This window comes from Canis lupus, chromosome 13 (genome assembly GCF_011100685.1).
Source record: "Canis lupus familiaris isolate Mischka breed German Shepherd chromosome 13, alternate assembly UU_Cfam_GSD_1.0, whole genome shotgun sequence".
Taxonomy (NCBI): domain Eukaryota; kingdom Metazoa; phylum Chordata; class Mammalia; order Carnivora; family Canidae; genus Canis; species Canis lupus.
Window position 1 is genome coordinate 52,870,714 of NC_049234.1, and position 24,948 is coordinate 52,895,661.

General features: G+C 35.4%; 1 long non-coding RNA gene and 1 other non-coding gene across 4 annotated transcripts in view; one reads left to right on the forward strand and one right to left on the reverse strand.

The window, feature by feature from the left end:
* Positions 1-24,948, forward strand: part of LOC111098628 — a 190,002-nt gene that overhangs the window by 35,989 nt on the left and 129,065 nt on the right. The window lies entirely within an intron of this gene.
* LOC119865425 lies at positions 8,965-9,069 on the reverse strand. The gene has a single exon (XR_005369103.1). It is a non-coding gene; the product is annotated as a U6 spliceosomal RNA (small nuclear RNA).

The following is a 24,948-nucleotide window of genomic DNA, read 5'->3' on the forward strand; positions in this document are numbered from 1 at the left end:
CAAAGGCAGGCGCCAAACCGCTGCGCCACCCAGGGATCCCTGCAGATTTTTTGGTAGGACAATTATATGCAAAACATTGAATTGAATATTATGCTATCCATAAAAAAAATTACACAGTTGACCCTCCAAAATCATATTATTTCTACAGGGCATTTTATTCCAAGTATAGATACAGGGTAAAGAATAATTTGTAATTCATTTCAAAAAGGCTATTTAAGGACTGTGACTGGAATGATTTAATGAGAATAATCACAGAAATCAACAATGGACAGAGAGGGGCATCAGGATAAACTATGGTCAAGTGAACAACAAGAATAAAATATTGAGCTTGAGAAGTGACAATAACTTTAAAAATAAAAGGATACTGGCTGAAAGTGGGTAGAGAAATGTTTGGCCTACAATTTGTTCAATTTATCAGAAAAAGATATTGTTATATCCAAATCTTGAAGGAAAAAAGTACACATCCCTAGAATCATATGTTCAGTTATGCTGTCATTTATATGATGAGAACCAAAAATCTTCTCAGAACTAAAAATTTTGGACAGAATCATCTGCAAGTACAAGGAACTATTTTGAAAATAAGAGCTTACTAAACTTTTAGAATATTTACACTAAAGAGACATAATAAAAGCTTATTTTTGTCACTTAAGTAATATTTAATTGCACTGTAATCATGGTAACCCCTGTAGTAGGAGGGGGTATATAAAGATAACCAAGATTCCATTTTTTTTCCATAAAGATCTTAAGAAAAATAATGCAGTAGCAAGTAATACTTTTATTTGGAAGATCAAATAAGAATATAGACAACTAGAAAGTCCTTCTCTTTGCTTTAAAAGAAGGTGCTATATTTTGAAGCATTTGGGCAGAGATTTCTTACAAAACAAGTAGTTTTATTTCTCTACTTGATGGCAGCCCTTTAGGGTAGACTTAAGATGTATTGTAGGGAGTAATCTAAGTTCTTTCAGGAAAGTCCCCCCACCTCCGCAAAAAAAAAAAAAATTAATAACTTTGTAAATTTCACAGAAATTTAATTGTATTTCTCTGTTTTACTAAATAAACTGTTTGCCTCGCCCATCCTTTGCCATCCTCCCCCATACTTAGGGGCGTTCCTAGTGATTTGGCAATTTGTTCATAATAGGAAGAATAATATATAATCAAAACTTGATTTCATGCCTGATTTGATTATAGGGTAGTGATTAAACTAGTGCTAGAGAATTCTTTTTAATTCAGTGATTAGGAGAAGGGTGTTTTTTCTATACATCTTTGAGAGACCAATCACCGTAAGACACACTCCCTGTCCTTAATGATGGGGAGATCTGAATCAGGCATTAACTAATGTATTCATTCTTTTAAATATAAATTTATTAACAGGCTTTTAGGTTTTCCTCAGACATTGGGACTTCAGGTCCCTGGGCAAATGAAAGTGAAGCGATCTCCTTGTCTTCTGAGTTTAATGACATTTATTACTTCAGAGTCTTGACAAGTCCCATTATTACATTTCATTTTTTGAAAAGTGGCAGTGTGCGAAGCCTAATACCTGACATAGCATTATATATCTTGTCCAGTAGGTTTACAAGTTAATTCATTAAGCCAAATCATTTTCATTAGAACACTGGCTTCATGTGTTGCTACCAGCACTAAAATAAATCATTTTATTCTGTCCATTATGGTAAGTGATACATCTGATACATTTATTAAGTTAAAGTGTTCTCTCAAATTCTCATGTTCAATTATTCTTGTCACCACTCACTGTGCTGATGCTTCTCTGAGGAATCATTACCTATAAGGATAAATTCCAACTCTGTTTTCTGATATGTATGTTCCTCCACAGTTTGGCCACAGCCCACTGTTTCAACCTCATCCCCTACTGTCCTGCACCCAGATCTTCAAAGGCAACCAGGCTGCCCTTTTCACAGGGACCCTAAAGCCTGCATAATATTTCTCCCTCCAACTAGAGGCTTCACTCCTCTTTGTTTAGGCAAACTCAACCCTTCCTTTGAGATCAAATCAAACCCACCTCTTTCTGCTTCTTATCTGTACCTCTCTTTTGCGAATTTCAATATATTCTGATGACAGCCCCTTTGCTGCTGTCCTTACAGTGCGCTTGACAGGTATCATATGCTCACGTCTCAGGTGACAACTCCTTGAAATTGTAGTTTGTTATTTATATATTGTATAATTATATAAACTGCTCTGTTACCTTTTTCCCTAACCACCCAACATTTCCCACCCAATGCATAGAGAACAATGTTCACATTAAAAATGTCTCAGGACTTGCATATCATATTATGCCTGGAGTGGAGAGGAGGGGCAAAGCATCTCTAGCAAAGGCACTTTTAGTAAATTAGCTCTAAGTTCCTGCTTTGCATATTGGTGGTCACTCTTCTTATTTCTTTGAATCTACTAAGGAAAATGCATGCCTTAAATCAATGCCCAGAAATCAGTGGCATTTCTATACACTAACAATGAGACTGAAGAAAGAGAAATTAAGGAGTCAATCCTGTTTACAATTGCACCCAAAAGCATAAGATACCTAGGAATAAACCTAACCAAAGAGGTAAAGGATCTATACCCTAAAAACTATAGAACACTTCTGAAAGAAATTGAGGAAGACACAAAGAGATGGAAAACTATTCCATGCTCGTGGATTGGCAGAATTAATATTGTGAAAATGTCAATGTTACCCAGGGCAACATACATGCTTAATGCAATCCCTATCAAAATACCATGGACTTTCTTCAGAAAATTAGAACAAATTATTTTAAGATTTGTGTGGAATCAGAAAAGACCCCAAATAGCCAGGGGAATTTTAAAAAAGAAAACCATATCTGGGGGCATCAGAATGCCAGATTTCAGGTTGTACTACAAAGCTGTGGTCATCAAGACAGTGTGGTACTGGCACAAAAACAGACACATAGATCAATGAAACAGAATAGAGAACCCAGAAGTGGACCCTGAACTTTATGGTCAACTAATATTGGAAAAAGGAGGAAAGACTATTCACTGGAAGAAAAACAGTCTCTTCAATAAATGTTGCTGGGAAAATTGGACATCCACATGCAGAAGAATGAAACTAGACCACTCTCTTGCAGCAGACACAAAGATGAACTCAAAATGGATGAAAGATCTAAATGTGAGACAAGATTCCATCAAAATCCTAGAGAAGTGTATAATTAACAAAACAACAGTTTTGTTTACTAGCTCTCATTGGCTGAGAACATAAGACAGGAATAAAATGTATATTAATAGCTTAAACAGATTGGTACACATATATGTAATATACATATATGAATATACTTACACATACATATATATTAAATATTTCCCAGAAGAATAGCAATGTAATAAAAAAAGTTCCCCCAGGATGCTGAAAAAATTGGTTATGGTTATGTTAAATATTAAAACCACAAAATAAGAGTAAATATGTCTGAATAATTAGTTCAGTTATATAAAACAGATGTTTCATAACTTCAATGATTTTCATGAACATTCAAAAAATCATAATAATACTTATTAATTCATTGTAATTTTTTAGTCTCCAAGGATCCAAAAACTCAATCCTGGATATAGATGCCAACAATATTGAAAAAAAAAGAGATGTGGCATTAAGTAAATATAATGTTGACTCCTAAACTTACATACTATGTGAAATGTTATGATAATTTTTTTTTTAAGATTTTATTCACTCATTCACGAGAGACACAGAATGAGAGAGAGAGGCAGAGTCACAGGCAGAGGAAGAAGCAGGCCCCATGCAGGGAGCCCGACGTGGGCCTCGATCCTGAGACTCCAGGATCCACCCTGGGCCAAAGGCAGCGTTAAACCGCTGAGCCACCCAGGCTGCCCTGCCCTATGATAATTTTTTAATGTGTGAATTTTGCTAAGCTACGGTCCCTGGTTAGTCAGTCAAACACTAATGTAGGTGTTGCTGTGAAGGTGTTTAATCAAAGATGCGATTAAAATCTACGATTAGTTGATTTTAAGTAAAAAAGATTTTTCCCAGATAATCTGAATGGGCTGGTTTAATCATTTGAAATGCCTTAAGATCAGAGCTGAGGCTTCCCTGATGAAGAAGAAATTGCATCTATGGACAGTAGTTTCAGCCATAGCCAGCAGGGTTCCAGCCTGCCTTTCCTGACCCTGCCTCATGTAATTCCGCCTTTTCTCAACCAACCTCCACAATCCTTCAAAGGAATTCCCTCCAATAGACCTCTTAATTTGTAACTCCTGCTGGTCTGTTTCTATACCTGAAGCTTGACTCTCTGAAATATCCACACTCAGTTTGTGTGCACAAATATGTATGTGTATATATATATATATATATATTCAGATTCAGATATATTAGTAGAGTGGGCAAATAATCTATCCTCCCCAATAAGTTGACTTTTTTTTTTTTTTTAATGCTGAGAACAAACGAGTGGCCAACAATCAGCTAGGTGAAGGAGAAGGGCTGGACAGAGTGTTGGAAGCATATGAAACATCCTAGAGATCAGTATGAGTAGCTGCTGTCTAGGAACATGAGATGAATATGGAGCCAAGAGTACAAGTTGCAGAGGAGCAAGAAACTACACTGGTACTGGCCAGGTCCCACTGAATTTAGCCTTCCTGAAAGATTTGTATTTTAACTCAGATTAATGTATTTAAATCCTGAAACTACCCTTCTAGGGTCCGTGACCTTGGTCAAGTGCCTCGGCTTTGGTTTATCAGAACGTTATTAGTTTTGCCTTCAGTATTAACTTTCCCTCCAATACTTTTTTAAAAGTACCTAAGGAAGTGACCTGTTCTTCTAAAGGCCTGCACATAGTAGGTACAACCAGGAAAGCTGGTTGGTTGGTGAGTGTCCAGGGCTTTGTAGCGAAGGAGGACAGCATCTCAGGCTTATTATTCTTCATGGCCACAAAAGCTGGCTTAGACCTGTGCCTACCACCTCATACTGGCAGCTGAGAACACTGCCAAGGCCATTATCAGGATAGAAAATTCCCCTTTCCAAATTCTTGAAACCTGTAACCCAAGGTGGCACCTGATGTGAACTGATGTGACCTACTCTTAAGTTTCAAATATACAGTACAATATTAATTATAATCACCATATGGCACATTGCATCCCCTTGACTTATTTATTTTATAATTGGAAATTTGTACCTTTAGATCCTCTTCACCCATTTTGCCCACCGTCTACTTCCCACTCTCTACATCTGGCAACCACTATTCTCTCTCTATGAGCTCGGGTTTTGCTTTGTTTTGTTTCATTTCTCAGACTCCATATATAAGTGAGATCAAAAGGTATTTGTCTTTATCTTTCAGACTCATTTCAGCTCACATAATACCCTTGAGGTCCATCCATGTTGTCACAAGTGGCAAAATTTCCTTCTTTTTATGGCTGAGTAATATTCTATTTACCTTATCTATTAATCTGTTGATGGACACTTACTGTATTCCCATGTCTTGGCCACTATAAATAATCCTTTAGTGAACATGGAGGTGAAGATAACTTTTCAAGTTAGTGTTTTTATTTTCTTCTGATAAATACCCAGAGGTGGACTTTCTGGATCATATGGTAGTTATTTTTCTCATCATTCTCTGATGTTCTGTATTCTTATTATGGTTTATAAAACCTCTGAAAATAGAACAGTAGTCTCAATTTGGTTTCTCAAAATAGTATTTTTGTTACAAGGTCTTAACTTTAAAAAAAATCAATAATCTTTTTCTTTTCTGATCTTTATAAATATACTACCCAGTTGCTGCACATAGATCTCGCCATGTCCTATCTTAAACTGTCATTTTCCATATAGAAAGGTGCCCACGTCAAAAAAAAAAAAAAAAAAAAGAAAGGTGCCCACGTCCAAATATGACATCTTTCTGTAGATCTATTCTGCTATTGATCTGCTCTCTCAGCATATTCAGCAGATTATGGGGTGTGGTATGTATGTATGTGTGTAGTATTTAATTTTAGCTCCACTAGAGTTAACATCTAATGTAATATTAATTTCAAGTGAATAATATAGTGACTTTACAATTATGTGTGTTATCAAGTACTCATTACCCTATTAATCTCCTTTACCTATTTCAGTCATCCCCCCTCCTACCTCCCGTCCCTCTGGTAACCATCAGTTTTTTCTCTGTGTTAAGAGTCTATTTGGAGCAGGGGGTGCCTGGATGGTTCAGTTGGTTGAGTGGCCAACTCTTGTTTTGGCTCGGGTCATGATCTCAGGTCATGGGACTAAGCCCTGTGTCAGGTTCAACACTCATCATGGAGTCTGCTTGAGATTCTCTCCCTCTGCCCCTCTCCCAATTTGCATACTCTCTCTCTCTCAAATAAATAAATCTATTTTTTTCATAAAAAAGTCTGGCTTGTCTCCTTTTTTCTTTTGTTTTTTGTTCCATTTGTTTTGTTTCTTAAATTCCATATATAAGTGAAATCTTAAGGTATTTGTCTTTCTTTGACTTATTTCACTTAACATAATACTCTCTAGCTCCATCCATATTTTACGAATAGCAAGATTTCATCCTTCTTAATGGCTGAGTAATATTTCATGCTATTGAGGACATTTAGGGTGCTTCCATAATTTTGCAACTGTAAATAATGCTGCAATAAATATAAAGATATATACATCTTTTTGAGTTAGTGTTTTCATATTATGGGGGTAGATACACAGTAGTAGAATTACTAGATCATATGGTAATTCTATTTTTAATTTTTTGAGGAAGATCCATACTATTTTCCACAGTAGATGCACCAATTTGCATTCCCACCAACAGTGTACATGGGTTCCTTTTTTCCCACAACCTTGCCAACATTTATTTCTTTTGGTTTTGATGTTAGTCATTCTAAAAGATGTGAGATGATATTTCACTGTAGTTTTGATTTGCTATACCCTGGTGATGAGTGATAGTGAGCATCTTTTCATATGTCTACTGGCCATGTGTATGTCTTCTTGGGAGAAATTTCTGTTCATGTCTTCCACCCATTTTTCAATTGAATTACTTTTTTTTCATTTTGGTGTTGTATAAGTTCTTTATATATTATGGATACTAACATTTATTGGATTTTTCATTTACAAATACCTTCTCCCATTTGGTCAGCTGTCTTTTTGTTGTGTTGATTTCTTCCTTTGCTGTGCAGAAAGTTTTTATTTTGATGTAGTCTCAATAGTTTATTTTTGTTTTTGCTTCCCTTCCCTAAGGAGATTTATCTAGAAAAATGTCACTATGGATGATGTCAGAGAATTTACTGCCTGTGCTATCTTCTACAAATTTTGTGGTTTCAGGTCTCACATTTAGGTACTTAATCCATTTTAAGTTTATTTTTCCATATGGTGAAAGAAAGTGGTCTGGTTCATCCTTTTGCATGTAGCTATCCAGTTTTCCCAATACCATTTGTTGGAAAAACTGTCTTTTTCCCACTGCATATTCTTGTCTCCTTTGTCAAAGATGAATCGACCATATAATTTTGGGCTTATTTCTGAGCTCTCTATTCTGTTCCATTGATTTTTGTGTTTATGTTTGTGCCAATACCATACTGTTTCAATTACCACAGTTTTGTAGTATATCTGGAAATCTGGGATTGTCATACCTCCAGTTTTGTTCTTCTTTTCAAGAACGCTTTGGCTATTACAGGCTTTTGTGATCATATACAAATTTTAGCATTTTCTCCTCAGGTTCTGTGAAAAATGATGTTGGTATTTTAATAGGGATTAAATTAAATATGTAGATTGTTTTAGGTAGAATAGACATTTTAACAATATTTACTCTTCCAATCCATGAGCATGGAATACCTTTCCATTTGTTTGTGTTATCTTCAATTTCTTTTATTAATGTTTAATACTTATCAGAGTATACGTCGTTCACCTCCTTAGTTAAGTTTATTCCCAGATATTTTATTCTTTTTGGTGCAATGGTAAGTGGAATTGTTTTCTTAATTTCTCTTTCTGCTACTTCATTATTAGTGTACAGAAATGCAACTCATTTTTGAGTATTAACTTCTTACTTTGCAACTTTGCTGAATTCATATATAAGTTCTGATAGCTTTTTGGTGGAGATTTTAGGGTTTTCCATGTATAGTATCATGTAATTCAGTATATAGTGAAAGTGTTATTTCTTCCATAACAACTTAAATGTCTTATTTATTTTTCTAGTCTTATTGCTGTGGCTAGGACTTCTGGTACTATGTTGAATAAAAGTGGTAAAAGTGGACAACCTTGTCTTATTTCTGATCTTAGGGGAAAAGTTCTGAGTTTTTCACCATTGATGTTACTTATGGGTTTTTTTCATATATGTCTTTATTAAGTTGAGATGAATCCTTCTAAATCTACTTTGTGGGGATTATTATCATGTATGGATGTTGTACTTTGTCAAATGCATTTTCTGCATCTATAGTAATGATCATAGTGTTTTTATCCTTTTTCTTATTGTTGTTATGTATCACATCAATTGATTTGTGAATATTGAGCCACCTTGCATCCCAGGAATAAATCCCACTTGATTGTGGTAAATAATTTTTTTAATGTATTAGTGGATCCAGTTTGCTAATATTTTTTTGAGGATTTCTGCATCTATTATTCATCAGAGATACTGGCCTGTAGTTCTCTCTCTCTCTCTCTCTCTTTCTCATCTGACTAAAGATTTACCAAAGGACCACATCTTGGTTTCTTCATCTGTTCTATTGTTTCCTTAGTTTCTAGTTTACTTATTTCTACTCTAATCTTTATTATTTCCTTCCACTTATTGGTTTTGGGGTTTATTTGATCCTTTGCTAGTCTTTTAGGTATAAGGTTAGGCTGTTTATTGGAAATTTTTCTTGCTTTTTGAGATAGGCTTGCTTTGCTATATTCTTCCCTCTAAGATCTACTTTTGCTGCATCTGAAAGATGTTGACCATTGTGTTTTCATTTGATTTCTTGGTTGACTCATTCATTGTTTACTATTATTTAACTTCCACATATATGTGTTATTTCCAGATTTTTTCTTGTAGTTGATTTCTAGTTTCATAGCATTGTGTCATCCCTGTGTTGGGGCCATGCTAATATTCTCTGTGTCATCACAGTTAGTATATGTGCCACCAAAGCAAGTACTCCAGTTTCATAGTATTGGGATTGGAAGAGATGCATGGTATGACTTTAGTCTTTTTTTAATTCATTGGGGCCTGTTTTGTGACCTAATGTGTTCTACTCTAGAGAATATTCCATGTGCCCTTGAGAAGATTGTGTATTCTGTTGTTTTAGGAGGGAATGTTCTGAATATACTGTTAGATCCATCTGGTCCAATGTGTCATTCAAAGCCACCATTCTTTGTGGGTTTTTTTTACATATTTATTTTTATTACACTTTTACATATTTATTCCAGTTAGTTAACATACAGTGCAATATTACTTTCAGGTGTACAATACAATGAGCCAGCACTTCCATACAACACCCAGTGCTCATCACAAGTACACCCCTTAATCCCCATCACCTATTTGGCCCATTATTCCACCCACCTCCCCTCTGGTAACCATCAGTTTGTTCTCTATAGTTAAGTATATATTTCTTGGTTTGTGTCTCTTTCTCTTTTTTTCCCCCTTTGTTCATTTGTTTTGTTTCTTAAATGAAATCATATGGTATTTACCTTTCTCTGAATGATTCATTTTGTTTAGCATAATACTTTCTAGCTCCACCCATGCTGTTGCAAATGGTAAGGTTTCATTCTTTTTTATGGCTGAGTAATATTCTATTATATATCTGTAGACAATAGATAGATCATATCTTCTTTATCCTTCACGTTCTTTTACTTTGTGACTCCTTTGATTTTTATAGATATAATTATTTTACTACTTTTGTGCTTCTTACTTTTCTTGCTCCTATTTATGGTCTTTTTTTCCCCTTCAAAGAGTCTCCTTTAACATTTCTTATAAGGTTGGTTTAGTAGTCATGAATTCATTTAACTTTGTCTGGGAAACTTAATTTCTCCTATTCTGAATGATGGCTTTGCTGGTTAGAGTATTCTTGACTGCAATTTGTTGTTGTTGTTGTTTTGATTTCAACACTATGAGTATATCATGCCATTCTCTTCTGGCCTATAAAGTTTCTGCTGAAAAATCAATTGATAGCATTTTGGGGTTTCCTCTGTATGTAACTATTTTCTTTTGTCTTGCTGCTTTTAAATTCTCTCTTTATCACTACTTTTTACCATTTTACTTATTATGTGCCTTGATGTGGACCTCTTTGGATTGATTTTGTTAGGGGCTCTCTGTCCCAACTGGATCTGGATTTCTGTCTCCTTTTCCAGATTTGGGAAGTAGCTATTATTTCATCAAACATATTTTTCTCCCTTTTCTCTCTTCTTCTTTTTCTCAGATCCCAGTGGTGGGAATGTTTTTACCCTTGATGGTGTTGCCAATTTGCCTAAGTCTATTTTCATTTTTTAATTTTTTTCTCTCTCTTCTGTTCAACTTGATTGCTTCCTATTACCCTGTCCTTCAGGTTGCTGTTATATTCTTTTGCTTCCTCTAGCCTTCTGTTTGTTTTATCTAATGTATTTTTAACTTCAGTTATTGAGTTCATCTCTGGTTCTTTTTATGTTTTCTATCCCTTCTAATAGTCTCATTGATGTTCTGTACTCTTTTCTCAAATCCAGTGAGTATCTTTATGACCATTGCTTTCTCTAACAAGCATAGGTCTTATCTGTATTTTGTTTGGCTCTCTTGTTTAATTTTGTCCTGTTCTTTCATTTGGGGCATATTCTTCTGTCTCCTCATTTTGTCCAATTCTGTGTCTGTTTTTATGTGTTAGGAAAGTTGGCTATATCTCCTACTCTTGATGGTAATGGCCTTGTGAATAAGAGGTCCCTTAGTGCCCTGAAGTGTGATGTCCCCTGTTCACCAGAACCTGGCACTTCAAGAATGTCTTCTATGTGTTGCATGTGCCCTTCTGTTATGACTGAGCTGGGTTTACCTTTAGTCCTGTCATCTCCAATAGCTCTCTTTGCTTATTGCAGGCAGATTTTGTTCCCCGTGTTGTTAGTGGGCTAGTCTGGGGTTTCCTTGGACCTGTATTGATACAGATTAGACATTTGCCAGAGCTACAGTAGCACCAAACTGCAGGGTGCTTTCCCTTTGCTGTGTCCTGAGAAATTTTCATTGGCACTTTGGGGCTTACTATCAGGCAAGATGTCCCTCTCCAGCCCATTTCTAGGACTGAAGTGGGACTAGTGTGTATCATTATCTTCTCTTCTCCCTGGGGAAAGAGTCACCTTTTGGCAGTACTAAACCCTGTCTGGGCCGCTTGCACACAACCAGCTTATGGCACTGCTTTGGATGTACTCTTGCCAAGGGTGTATTGGAATGGACAGGTCTCAGGAAAATGCAGAGGTGGGGTGCAATTTTAAAAAGATTTTAGCAGATCTGCTGTGGGAGAAGACCTGAAACCACTTTAGAAAGCTCTTGTGACAGGGATGGAGAGAGTGGATCTAGAGAAGAATGCTAGTTATGCAGTGACAGCCAAGTTCTACACTGCAGCCACCCAAAATTCCTATCAACATTGGGGGGCTTAGAGGAGACAGAGCCATAGAAGCATGGAATTGGGGTGCTGTTATCAAGCTAGGTGGAAAGTGTGCTATTTTGGTCCCTGCAGATGTCTGTGTACCTAGGCTGTCAGACAGAGAAGGGAAATGGGGTCTACCATCACCTTTGTTCCTGGAGAAGTCTCCCAATGATCCCTGATCATCCAGCATATGCTTTAAGATTAGTAAACAAATCTCCTTTCAAAATACATCAAGCAGTTTACAAACTTCTACTTCTATGTTGTATTTCTATGGGGCTATCTGTTGTGCTATCTCTTTAAAGGTGGGGACTCCATTTCTCCTTACTCTCCCAAGTCTCCTAGAGCAAGCCTGCTGATTTTTAAAGTTCCAGGTATTAACCCTGCTGATCACAGAATTTGCAAATTTATGCTCCTCTGATTTTCAAAGATGGCGATTCATCTTCCTTGTGTGTTTCCCTGTGCCTGGGATGCCTGGTGTGAGGGACTCTTTCTTTTCTCTTGGGACAGTCCCATGGATCCATTTAGCTCCTGACCATGTCTCTGTCTTTTCTACCCTTTTTGATGTGGCCAGTTCTCTACATTTGGCTATGAACAGTCTGTTCTGCCAGACTTTGGGTCATTTTCTGAGTAATTTACACTGATATAGGTGTTGTCTAGTTGTATCCATGGGAGGAGATGAGCTTAGGTCCTGTTACTCCATCTTCCCCAGATAGCCCATGGTCTTGTATTATCTTTTTTTTTCTTTTTTTTTTTTCTCTCTAGATTTTTCTAGAGAAAACCATCAGTTGCATTACAAACATCTATCCACCCATTGCCATTTCCAGAATTACAAAAACATTTCTCTGTGCTCACTTCAGTTTCCCAATTTTAATTACTCATGAATTTGTAGGAGTTGTTTTCCAAAGTAACCTATCAGTATGTTTTAAGTCCTCAAGTTCACTCCACTTCTAGCAATACTTTCACCAAATATAGCCTATAAATCTATGTTATAATTCAAAAATACTTTTATGAAGACCGATGCTAATCTTTTGCCCTTGATATTTAATTGCATATTTAATTAACACCGTAATCATATGACTTAAGAAAGATATGTAGTTTTACTAAATAAAGATGCAGAGTTCTACTAAAAACTCCAAGTTATTACACTCAGGTGTCTTAATTTTAAGCCAATAACATACCAATTTTGGACTACTTAGTGATTCAGCATCTCCCATGCTTCTATAACTTAGCCATTACTATGGTATCTGAACAGTAGAGAGATATATCTTTGGTTTGTCTTGTTTTTAAACTGCTCTGAAAGGAGGTTATGAGGATAAACACAGAAAATAAAACTGTTACTGAATGTAATATTAAATATATACATTATGCATATATATGCATGATATTATACATATATAAAAATGATACATAAACATATGACCTAGAATTATCAAATTTCTCTGGGCAGCAATCATCAATGGCATGGGACTCTTCTATGACTTATGCTGCATAGCCTACGGCAGCATTTTGACAATTTTTTCAGGGAATTGGAGTAAAATAGAATTAAAGTATATAAAGCAATGTGAAATGTGCATAGCAATTTCAGGAAGACAATTTGGCCTTAGAAATGTTTTGATGAAAAAAAAAAGAAATGTTTTTATGGACTTCAGATCACACAATTCAACTTTACATGTCATGCTATAAAAAACAATTCATACTTTAGAACCATCATCTATAAATTCCTTAAGGGAAGGTATGTACCAAGTCAATTTTGTGGTTATTACCTATTTCTTTGTAAACTTAGGATATATTCTTAGTATCATGTAAGTAATTGTACATGAAAAATTATAGCAACTCAAAACAGTAAGTTTTAGGCAATAGTGCTTTAAACATTTTAAGAAAGTTGGTTCTTGGGCAGCCTGGGTGGCTCAGCGGTTTAGCGCCACCTTCAGCCAAGGGCATGATCCTGGAGACCTGGGATCGAGTCCCACGATGGTCTCCCTGCATGGAGCCTGCTTCTCCCTCTGCCTGTGTCTCTGCCTCTCTCTCTCTCTCTCTCTCTCTCTCTCAGTATCTCTCATGAATAAATAAATAAAATATTAAAAAAAAGATGATTCTGCTAACATAGATTGTCATAATTAATGGGAGCTGTACAATTCGTCCATATCATAATTTTTTATTGTGTCGCTCCTGAGATATTAGAAATTTCATGCATTTTTTGAAAATCCTTGTATAAAGAAATAGTGGATCACATTTTCATAACATGCTGTTTTAGAAAATGTAATTTTTGTAAAAATTATTTTTCTTAGCTGTTTCAAGTTTTTCTTTCTTAAACAGCAAAGCATTATTTTTTGTTTTGTAAGAATGCTATACAAAACCTCTTAAAACAAATCTTAAACAGGAATCTGAACTTTCTTCTGAAGGCTACAGTTTTTGAGGGAAATTATGTGCTTGAGAAGCAAACAAAAACCATAACAAAATCTCTTTAAGCCAAAAGACAAAATAAAAGTTATAAAAAGTATATATGTCTTTCATTTTCCAAAGGACTTAAAATGATTCGTTAGTGTTATATTTCCAAAATTTATAAACTGTCCTTCGTCTATGAAAATGCAACATTCTTGGTTTTGCTTTACTCATTAGTCTTTATTTTCCTCACAGGCTCCTGTTCCTTCCCTCAAAAGAACATATTCTGCAAGCTGAAAAGCATTACCATCACTTCTTTAAATTCTATACTCCTTAACAAGACCATTTTCAAATTTTCAAATATTGACCTCTATATTTCAGGCAAACCTACAAATTAAATGATTCCTAAAACTTTATAGCATAATATCAAACTCATCCCTGTCTAAAATGTGCTTTCTCTCTCAGTTTCTCTATCTGTTGGAACAGGATTAAACTAATAATCTAATACCTCATTCTTAGCTGGTACTTAGAAAAAGTAGACTGAATGGGACCACATGTGTTCCTACTACTTACACTAAAAATTCTTATAATTTTTTATGCCCTATTCTCTCTCTTCAAAGACTGAGATTTGACTTCTTCCAATTTTTCTTGTGATCCTTCTTTTACATTTGCTGCATGAATGAATGAATTATTCCAAATGACAACTAAGAAAAATTAAATATTATATGTTTTCTCACATCCCTAGAGAACATCAACATCAAATTAGTCTAAAGTACAAATTATAAGATACTTTTTATTAAAATTTATCAATGGCAAAGTAGGGGAAAAGGGGATAAACAAGCAAAGCACAGAGGATGTTTTAGAGCAGTGATTATACTCTGTATGACATCATAATGAGAGATATGCATCATGACACATTTGCCCAAACCCACAGAATATAAAATAACAAGAGTTAGCCCTAAGGTAAACTATAGACTTTGGGTAATTATGATTTATCAATGTAGGTTGAACAAATGTACGAAATTATACACATTTGTAACAAATGTACCACTCTCGTGGGGGGGGGATGTTGGAAATATAGGAAAATATGAATGGATGGAGGCAGGAGGTATCTGGGAAATTTCTGTATCTTCCTCTCAATTTTGTTATAAACCTAAAATTGCTATAAACACTTTTTTTAATTTAATGACTTTTAAAGTAATTTTATTAATTTTTTTCAATGGATACATAAATTAGTCTTCTTGGTTTTCCACCTAGTAATCAAAATATTATAAGCCCTGAACAATGCTCTTGCTTTTCTGTCTGCATCTGCTTGTGTTCCTAATGTGTCACCACAATTCCAACCGCACTATATTCTCACTGCACTTCAAATATCTTATAAAGATTTCATTCCTTTAGGTGCATTATGCTTGCTATTGTTCCAATTCTTAATAATCTCTCTCCTATCTCTTCATAGATCCCAATTTTACTAACGCTTAAAAGCCCAACATATCTCACTCATTTCAGGAGGGTTTCCTGAACAGACTTTCCTACAGCAGTTTCCCCACTTATTGAGGCATTGAAACATGCTGGGCTTTGGTAACAGACAGGACTGATCTAACTGTTAATTCTGTGTCTTGCTATCTTGTGACCTTGGACACATTTCTTGATTTTTTTTTTAAATTTTCAGATTCCTTAATCATTAGAATGGGACAGTATATCTAATTCACATCATTTTGTAAAGACTGCTTTAAGTCTATATGTATGTAGGTGTGTATACAGATGTGTATTTGCGGTTTCTTGTATATAGACATAACTAGTGTTCAACAAATTGTACCTACAGTTGTTTCTAAAGCACTTTTTATCTTTTCGACTCACTTAATCATTGATCACATATTTAGCAGGTATACCATGTGGTACACCACATACCATATCTTAGTAATAATACCACATTTATTGATGCTGTCCCAGTTCTTTCCACTTCTGTGTGCATAAGTTCATATTTCAGCTATTTTCAATACCTCATAATGCCAACCAGAGAAGTCACTTAATAAATATCTTTTGACTCTAGTGATGTAAAATTTCCCCCTCAACCTCTGTCTAGGACCCTAAAGTTACATGGTAGCAAATCCTGAAACATACATGCCTAGGTTGCAGATTTAGGGAAACTCAGAGATAATATCCTTAAAAATTGATCTCAGTAACACTTCAAGAATAATTTCTGATTAGAATATTGCCCCAATGTAGCATAAAATGCTTTAGCTTGGAGTTACTATAAAGTTCCCATTCATTGGATATATCATCTCAGTGATTTTGGTCAAGTAATATAAACTTTCTAGGTATCCACTTTCTCCTCTAAAAAAATGGAGATAACACCATTTTTACATAGAACCTTGAAAGCCAATTGAGAAATAATAGTTGACATCAAAGTATTTCATGAGGCTACACTGTACGTAAAAAATGTTATCATAAGTATTTGTACACAGACCTGAAGAAAATAAGATTTATTTTCGTTTGCATCACTTTTACCTAGATGTTGATGACTGTGGTCTAAAATGTATGGTAATGTTGCATATCCTATGGAAGGACACAGGCCATTAGAACTGAGGAGGAAGAGAGGGCACAAGGTCCTGGAAGTCTCAAGATGGTAGGAGAAGTCCATAAAAAAAATAATAATAAATAAGGAATAAAAACAGATGTGAATAATCACACTGAGGTGAAAAAAAAAACAAAACAAGCTAAGAAGAGAGAAGATTGGGGGATACCCATTAAGGTCATTTAGGTTCCAGACAATCAATAAAGCCTTCAGTTTAAAGAACACTTAGAAGAAGTTCTAGGTGGCCAGAGAATTTTGGGGAAAAGATCTTCCAGATATACAGCTATGCAAATACAATAACAACTTTTTCAAGGCTAGGAACATGGAAACTTAATATATCAAATATGGAAATAATTTAGCATTTTGTATTGTAGCTGTATAAACTGAATATGTTATTTGTGCAGAGTTCTTAGTATTAAGCATTACCCAAGTATAAAATAATTCCTTAAAGTAACATTTGTAAAACAAGGGGAAATATTAACAAGTTCCAATCATGCAGCTGCTGTATCCAAAACATAGTATGGAGATCAAGAACAGGTCCCCATATCTGAAGCAATGGCTATTCAACATTTATTTTAAGAAAGCAATCATGAAAATTTGGTAGAAAATAAAACATGAAACCAAAAACTGCTTTATCATGGGTACGTTTTAATATTCATCAACTAGTAGATGTCAAATACTACTACTTTTTTACCTGGAAAAGTAGAAATATTTCTTTAAAAAAAATGGGGATCCCTGGGTGGCTCAGTTATTTAGTGCCTGCTTTCAGCCCAGGGCATGATCCTGGAGTCCTGGGATCGAGTCCCACCTCAGGCTCCCTGCATGGAGGGAGTTCCTTCTCTCTCTGCCTGTGTCTCTACCTCTCTGTCTCTGTCTCTGTCTCTGTCTCTCTCTCTCTGTGTGTCTCTCATGAATAAATAAATAAAATCTTCAAAAAATCTGTCGGTATTAATTTATGTTTATTCAGCATTGCTCTAGTTTTGGATTTGTAGAAAACTTTCATAATTACTAAAATTAATTTCTAAAAGATCCACCAGTTTTTGTCTTTTTCCCCATGGCATGGGTCTTCCATTAAAGTACATTGGATGGCTTAACTTTCATTATTATGACTCTAAGTAAAATACCAACAACAAATAACCAAATAGGTTAACCAGAGGCTGACCGAAGTAAGAGGATACTATGAAAAGTGTGTATAAAATGCACGCCATGATTCATCAAAGTTTTCGGGTTTTGGTTGGTAAATTTCTGTGATTGAATAAGAAGTTTGGAAAAACTGTTGTAACAATAAAGCAAGAAACCAGCTTGACCAGACTCATAAACAACTTATAAGATAACAAGGAGGAATGACACTAAATCAACATTTGACAAACAGAAATGTGAACTTGTCCATAGAGTTCTGGCAAACACTCTTATAAATAATTATAAGTGAAAATTTGAACTGAAGTTGATTAAAAAGCTATTTGGGGAAATGTATTGATATTTATTAGGCATTGAATACCATCTTATACAGAAATCACTTAAAAATCAACTAAAGGAAAAAAAAATCAAACAAAGGACATCAATATAGGAAGGGAGCGATGTGTTGCAATTTTCCTAGAAACAATAGCAGAAAATGGTAGACATTAAAATACTGAGATCACATTTTGTTGGCAATACCAAATACCCAGAATAGTTTCCATGCATTTAGTAAATGCTAATATTAGTAGATTATTTTCTTACTAAAACACATAACCATTTCTACCTAAGTTGTATGTCAAATACTTAAAAAATAGTGCATAGGGATGTCTAGGTGGCTCAGTTAGTTGAACATCCGACTCTTAATTTCGACTCAGGTCATGATCTCAAGGTTGTGAGATGGAACCCAGAGTCAGGCTCTGAGCTCAAAGAGAGTCTGCTTGGGATTTACTGTCTCCTTTTGCCCATCCCCTGGCTCGCTCTCTCTCTTTCTCTCAAATAAATAAATAAAATCTTCTAAGAAAATAGTGTGTAGCTCTTTTTTTACATAAAGGAAAGCTGAAGATCATGTTGCCCAGTGATGATGTTCCATACTGCTATAAACTTCTCATTTTCCTGAACAATGTATCCAAATTATATTAGCGGAAGTATAAAATAAGTAAATTTTCTTGCCAGATCATAATCTAATTATCTTCCATAATATATCAATAACAGTCTTTGTAGAAATTAAAGTAATGATTTGCCCTCTACATCAATAAGGTGAAGTATAATGACTGAAGTGTCAGAACAGTGCTTACAGGTTTATGTATTTCAGTTCTAAATAGTATTAGTTAGAACTCTCAAATTCACACCTCAAAATCAAAGGACAACTTAAAAATAACTCAGTTAGTGTACTATAAGCAAAATTATAACCAGATTTCTCAATCAGTTAAAACATGAACTAATTACAGATACTTACAGAGAAATGTTAAAAACATAAATGGAATTTCCATTACCTACTAACCAAAGAACTCCAAGGGTTTGCTAGTCTGGAATACTAGCTCTACACCTCAATCCATTTTTTCATCCCTTTGGTCTTAACTGATTATTCTTTCAGTTAATGTTATAAAGGGTACATTGCAGGATCAAACGTATTTCCACTGCAAGAGTCACAGTTTCCCACTGTGAATGCCATCAATAGATCTGGCTTTTCTAGAGTCATCAACTCTGGTATGTCCTTTGCTTTCACCTGCTCCCTTTTTCCCCTCCTACTTGATTTTCTTCAAACTCATCTGTTAGCACATCTTTATCTCTAGTTCTCTCTTTCTGAGGCCATTCCCGTTCCTACCCACACTTCCTTTTCCCAGAGCCCTTTCATGTTTCAAGGATCCCCGGGTTCTTTCAGATGTTACTCTTTATAGCTTGATGGGAGGGGCTATTTGCTCCTCAGAAAACTTCCATTACAACACTTTGAGAAGAAAGATTGGGCAGCCCCAGTGGTGCAGCGGTTTAGCGCCACCTGCAGCCCGGGGCATGATCCTGGAGACCCGGGATGGAGTCCCACATTGGGCTCCCTGCATGGAGCCTGCTTCTCCCTCTGCCTGTGTCTCTGCCTCTCTCTCTGTGTCTCTATGAATAAATAAATAAAATCTTAAAAAAAGAAAAAAGAAAAAAGAAAGATTGGCCATTGCCCCTAGGAGGAATCAAACAAATCTTCTATGTCATTTTCTGTTTCTTCAGTTTAAGGTAACTCCTCGTACAAGAAAAGCCACATATCAAACATAGCAGCCCCAAGGAACTGCAGAAATTGATGCATGGCAATTGCTGTCTTAGATTTCCCTTCTTAAATCAGTTCTTACCTTCATTTCTCTTTACATTCCTTTTGACCACCCTTAGGAATGCATTGACACAGGATCCTGTGCTCTGTTCTATGTGGGAGGAGGTGGGAATGGAGAAGATGGTAACGAGAAGAAAGAAAATGCTATGTAGTAAAGCTCCAGAAGGGGTTAGCAATCTCCTCAATGGTACAGATGTCTTTGGTGTTCACTGAAATCTTCACTTCTCAGGAGCACCTTCTTGGCTATGCAGTAGACTCTTGTGTAAATTAAATAGTGAGCGTAAGTTAGAATACCCATTAGGAAGACTCCATATTTTTTTTTAAGATTTTATTTATTTATGCATGAGAGACAGAGAGAGAGAGAGAGAGAGAGAGAGAGGCAGAGATACAGGCACAGGGAGAAGCAGGGTCCATGCAAGGAGCCCGACATGGGACTCAATCCTGGGACTCCAGGATCACGCCCAGGCCTGAAGGCAGGCACCAAACCGCTAAACCACCCAGGGATCACCCTCCATATTTTTTTAAAGGCTTTTTTAATTTATTCATGAGAGACACAGGCATGTGTCTTAAGAATACATGATTTATAAGCATGATGGAGGGAGAAGCAGTCTCCATGCAGGGAGCCTGATATGGGACTTGATCCCAGGTCTCCAGGATCAGGCCCTGGGCTGAAGGTGACACGAAATCGCTGAGCCACTGGGGCTGCCCCTATAGAGAACTGAGAATTAATGGAGGAATAAAGAGGGTAGGAGAGATAAAAGGTAAACAAAACAACAAAAGAGGTCACAACGACCAAAGAAATCCAGTTGGGTTTTTTTGAGATTAGACTGTTTCCTGATTACTAACATTGTATCCTGCAAGGATCATCAGGGAGAGTTAATTGTGCTTGTCTATTTGTAAATATACTTCTTTTTTAAGTCTCAAAGAAAAAGAGTAGGTAAAGATAATAAGCCAGGACTTGAAAGAATATTTCAAGAATGGACAGAAAATAAAGGGGGGGGGGGGGGAGGGATGGTATTAACTCTGATTCAGCAATTTACCGGTATATAAGCTTAAAAGAAGTCAGCTGCAGACATTTCAAATCCTCAAGTATGAAATAAAAATTCTTCATGATCTCAAATTCTCCATTTATAGAACTCATTGAACATATTTAATAATAATGATCATTCATATTTTTATATATAGCAGGCACTGTGCTAACATTTGCATAAATTACATAATCTAATATTCACAACAACCTAACAGTGTTTTGAATATAATAAATTCTTCCCATTTTATACAAAAAAAATATATATATAGGAACCAAATCAGGTATCTGATAGGTGATATTGCTGCTACTTACAATTTTAGTTCAAAGCACTCAGCATCTAAACCACTAGATTATATATCTTGTCTCTGTCTCCCCAAAATTTTCTTCAAAAATTAATACTCCTTTGGCAAGCAAATTACCCACCACATTATGCCCATGAAATCTAGATGGTTTTACCTACTTCTTGGAGATATATCTGGCTTTCATAAAAGCGATTAAACAATTATCTCTTACAGAATTATATTATTTTATATATATATTTATATATTTTATATATCCTTATATATGTTTATAAGGATGTGAGGCTCGTGGTTGCAGCTATTTTGCCATCATGACACCAGACCCTAAGTGGAATAGGAAGATGAGCCAAGATGGACAAAGAGAAGTTAGGTATTAATGGCACTGTGTGAACACTTATATCAAGTAGCATCTGAAGCCATATTTTGCCGTAGGTGGTTCAATCTCATAAGCCAGGCCATTTGGAGTGTTCTCCAACTTGCACTAGAAATGGCCACATCTAACATTTCCCCTCCAGGTTATCAATAGTAGTTGTATAACAGTCCCAAACTGGAAACAACAGAGTATCCATCAGTAAGAAAGTAGATAAACAAATTATAGTCTATCCGTATCATGGAATTGACATACACAATAACATGCATGAATACCAACTATTTTGTTATATGAAAAAAGCCAGATAGAAAAGAAAAAATACTGTGAGAATCTATTTAAATGAAGAAAGTGTGGGTGCTCTCAGAAGTGGGAGGTAAATTGATTGGAAAAGGACAGAATGGAATGTTTTGAGCTGATGGAAAATTTTAGATCTTGTTTTAGGTGGTAGTTTTATGGGAATGATCAACTTTCAAACTTATCAATTAAGATTTATACATTTTATTTTATATTAATTATCCTTCAGTTTCAAAAGGTGATATTCTGCTGTTTATATCAGTATTTGTATCTTCTATCTAATATGGTAGCTATTAGTTACATGTGGGTGTATAATTTAAAATTAAATTTAAATGAAATTAAAAATTAAATTCCTTAGTTGCATTAGCCGTATTTCAAGTGCTTAAATAAGCACATACAGCTAATGCTACTGTATTGATTGGTGCAGAAATACAACATCCCTATGTTTGCAGAATGTTCTGTTGGGCAGTGTCAATATTGAACACATTTAGTTTGTGTTTGAGTGATAATCATTGTCTGTTGGTGATAATGATTTAATTGATTCCACTGAGTCTTCTGACTCTCCTTTTATCTTTTCCTCTTTTTTAAGATTTTTTCCTCATATTGACAAAATTCCCCATCATTTCCACCTTCATTTTATTCTTTACTTACTTCTGTTCCTACTCTCTTCAGAAAAGGTAATCAGAGAGGTTACTAGTGAGCAACTAATCACAAAATCCACTCAGCCTTTCTTGGACTCACGCCACTGGCAATTTCAGCAGCCTTTAGGATCACCACTCTCCTTTTCAAAACTCTCCTTTCCTTAGTTATCTGTAAGTCCCACTTGCATTTTCTTCTGATTTTTCTGTCCTGTTAATGCTTCTTCCTGCTTTAGCCTTATCTAGACTTCATTAGAATTCTCTAACACTCATTGTTATTCCTAGTAATTTTTCTGAATATGAAATCCTTTCTTCAATGAGAACCTTACCTAGAATCATAAACAAATAAAACAGACCCTTCACAACTGCTCTGGTTGTTAAAAAAAAAAAAAAAAAGTGAGGTACCCAGAGGACCATGCCTTATATCCCCACTCCAACTATTGCCTTGACTTTAAAGCAAGGTAACTAAAAAAATAAAAAAATAAAAAAAAATAAAAAATAAAGCAAGGTAACTATTTTACTCTTAAATCATAGTTTAGCCACAGGCTAATTGACTGATTATTCTCTTATCCAAACTGGCACTTAAGTTTTAGCTCCACCTCCTCAATTGGACATTCTTTGTATCTTTATTAATGAGCACCTTCTGAAATAGGCCATGTCCTTGAGCAGCTTTTCAATCTTCCTAAATGAATCCCCATCTGGCTCCCCTTATTTATTCCTTCTTAATAATTTATTCCTACCTATGTCAGAAACATGCTTATGTACTCTCTTCTTTGATGTCTTCACGTGGATCAACATTATACTTTCCATTCTCTCAACAATAGTAGAACTTGTGTGGGAACCATATATGGTCTTTGAATCATACTATATATTGATTTGCAATTAAATGTTACTGTGTCATTACCAGGAAAAAAAAAAGCATCTAAATGAGCAGCTACCTTTATTATACTGCACAACAAAAATGTTAGTTGTCTGGATCCCTGGGTGGCTTAGCGGTTTAATGCCTGCCTTCAGCCCAGGGCGTGATCCTGGAGTCCTGGGATCGAATCCCACATCGGGCTTCCCTGCATGGAGCCTTCTCCCTCTGCCTATGTCTCTTCCTTTCTCTGTGTGTCTTTCATGAATAAATAAATAAAATCTTTAAAAAAATGTTAGTTGTCGTCATTATTATGTATGTATCTTGTCTTGAAACCTAGACAGTAGGGCCCTTAATAATTTTTTCTATTATTATCCAACAGTGCCTGCTAGGATTTTATATACATATTATTTATCTGTACAGCACATATTGATTAAAGATGATACTTTGTTCTACACATTTTGGTAATCAGTAAACTTCAAAGATTTTAATTACAACATATGCAAACGATTTGAATGCAAATAGGAACAATGGAGTATAATCCTCTGCTAGATGAAAGAAGAATATAAAGGAAATCAGCTCTGAATTTTTTAACATCAATGCCTGTTGTTTATTTGATGTTTAACTCCCATGTAAACAATATTTAAAAGAAAACATAAGAGCTCATTGTCAAATCAAACATACTTTCTTGAAACAAAGAGCTAGGACACAATGATACGAGTTGCAGTTCATCCTACAAGCCAACTGCTCCAAGCAGCCTTTTCTCTCCCCTTTGGCAGATGGTACTCGTTATGATTGCTCTCAAATGAAAGTGGTTTGAAGCAGGCTTGTATTTACAATTATGGCTCTCACATAAGGAGGTTTACTAGGGTTCTAAAGCTAATTAGCTCTGTCCACATCTCAATATTATTTTGTTCCTCTAGCCCACAGTCATTTTGGCAATCATGGAGAGAGGACAGCCTTGGAAAGGGCAGAGAAAAACTGAGAATATAGATAAGGCTCTTGATGTGTTAGTCTTTATTTAAATATTAGGTTAAAAAATAATCTTAAAAGCATTGCTATAGTTACAAAAACTGACGAGGCATGCGACAATTCAAGATACGATGAGACATGAATATTTCTACGTAAGAAATAAATATGTAAAATCTAGGTTTCAAACCTATGCTTGTCTATATTTTCTGACACAGCTGTAGTAGTGGAAAGCTTTGAGGTAATATATATCTATTGATGGCTCCTTAAGCACAGAAAGATGGAGCTCAGTTGAGGAAGATATGACTGATGATTTATCTCACTGAGGAATCCTTTTTTTGTTGTTGTTGTTGTTGTTGTTTTCTCCTCATTTTAAAAAAGGAACACGAATGTACCACTACCAAGATATATTGTCATTATAAAATCCTGAGAGTGTGAGGACAGGAAAAATAAGTGAAGACTGACTTAAGTTTTACAAATGGGAGCAGCATTCCTGAACAAAGTTAAGCTAGTAAGCCAATCGCCATTCATCTCCATACAGAGCAAAATTCAATCAAAGCAAAAGTATATTAAAAAGTAAGTTGCCACATGTCATTGATTTTTAATAGTTGCCATATAAATAAAATCTCCATAATCAAGATACAGTAGACGTATTCTCTGGCAGCCTCACAAAAAGAAGACTTTCAAAGAAGCCATTTATATCAATAAAATTATGGAACTTGGCCTTCTAAAGAATGGAAATCCTTCGTC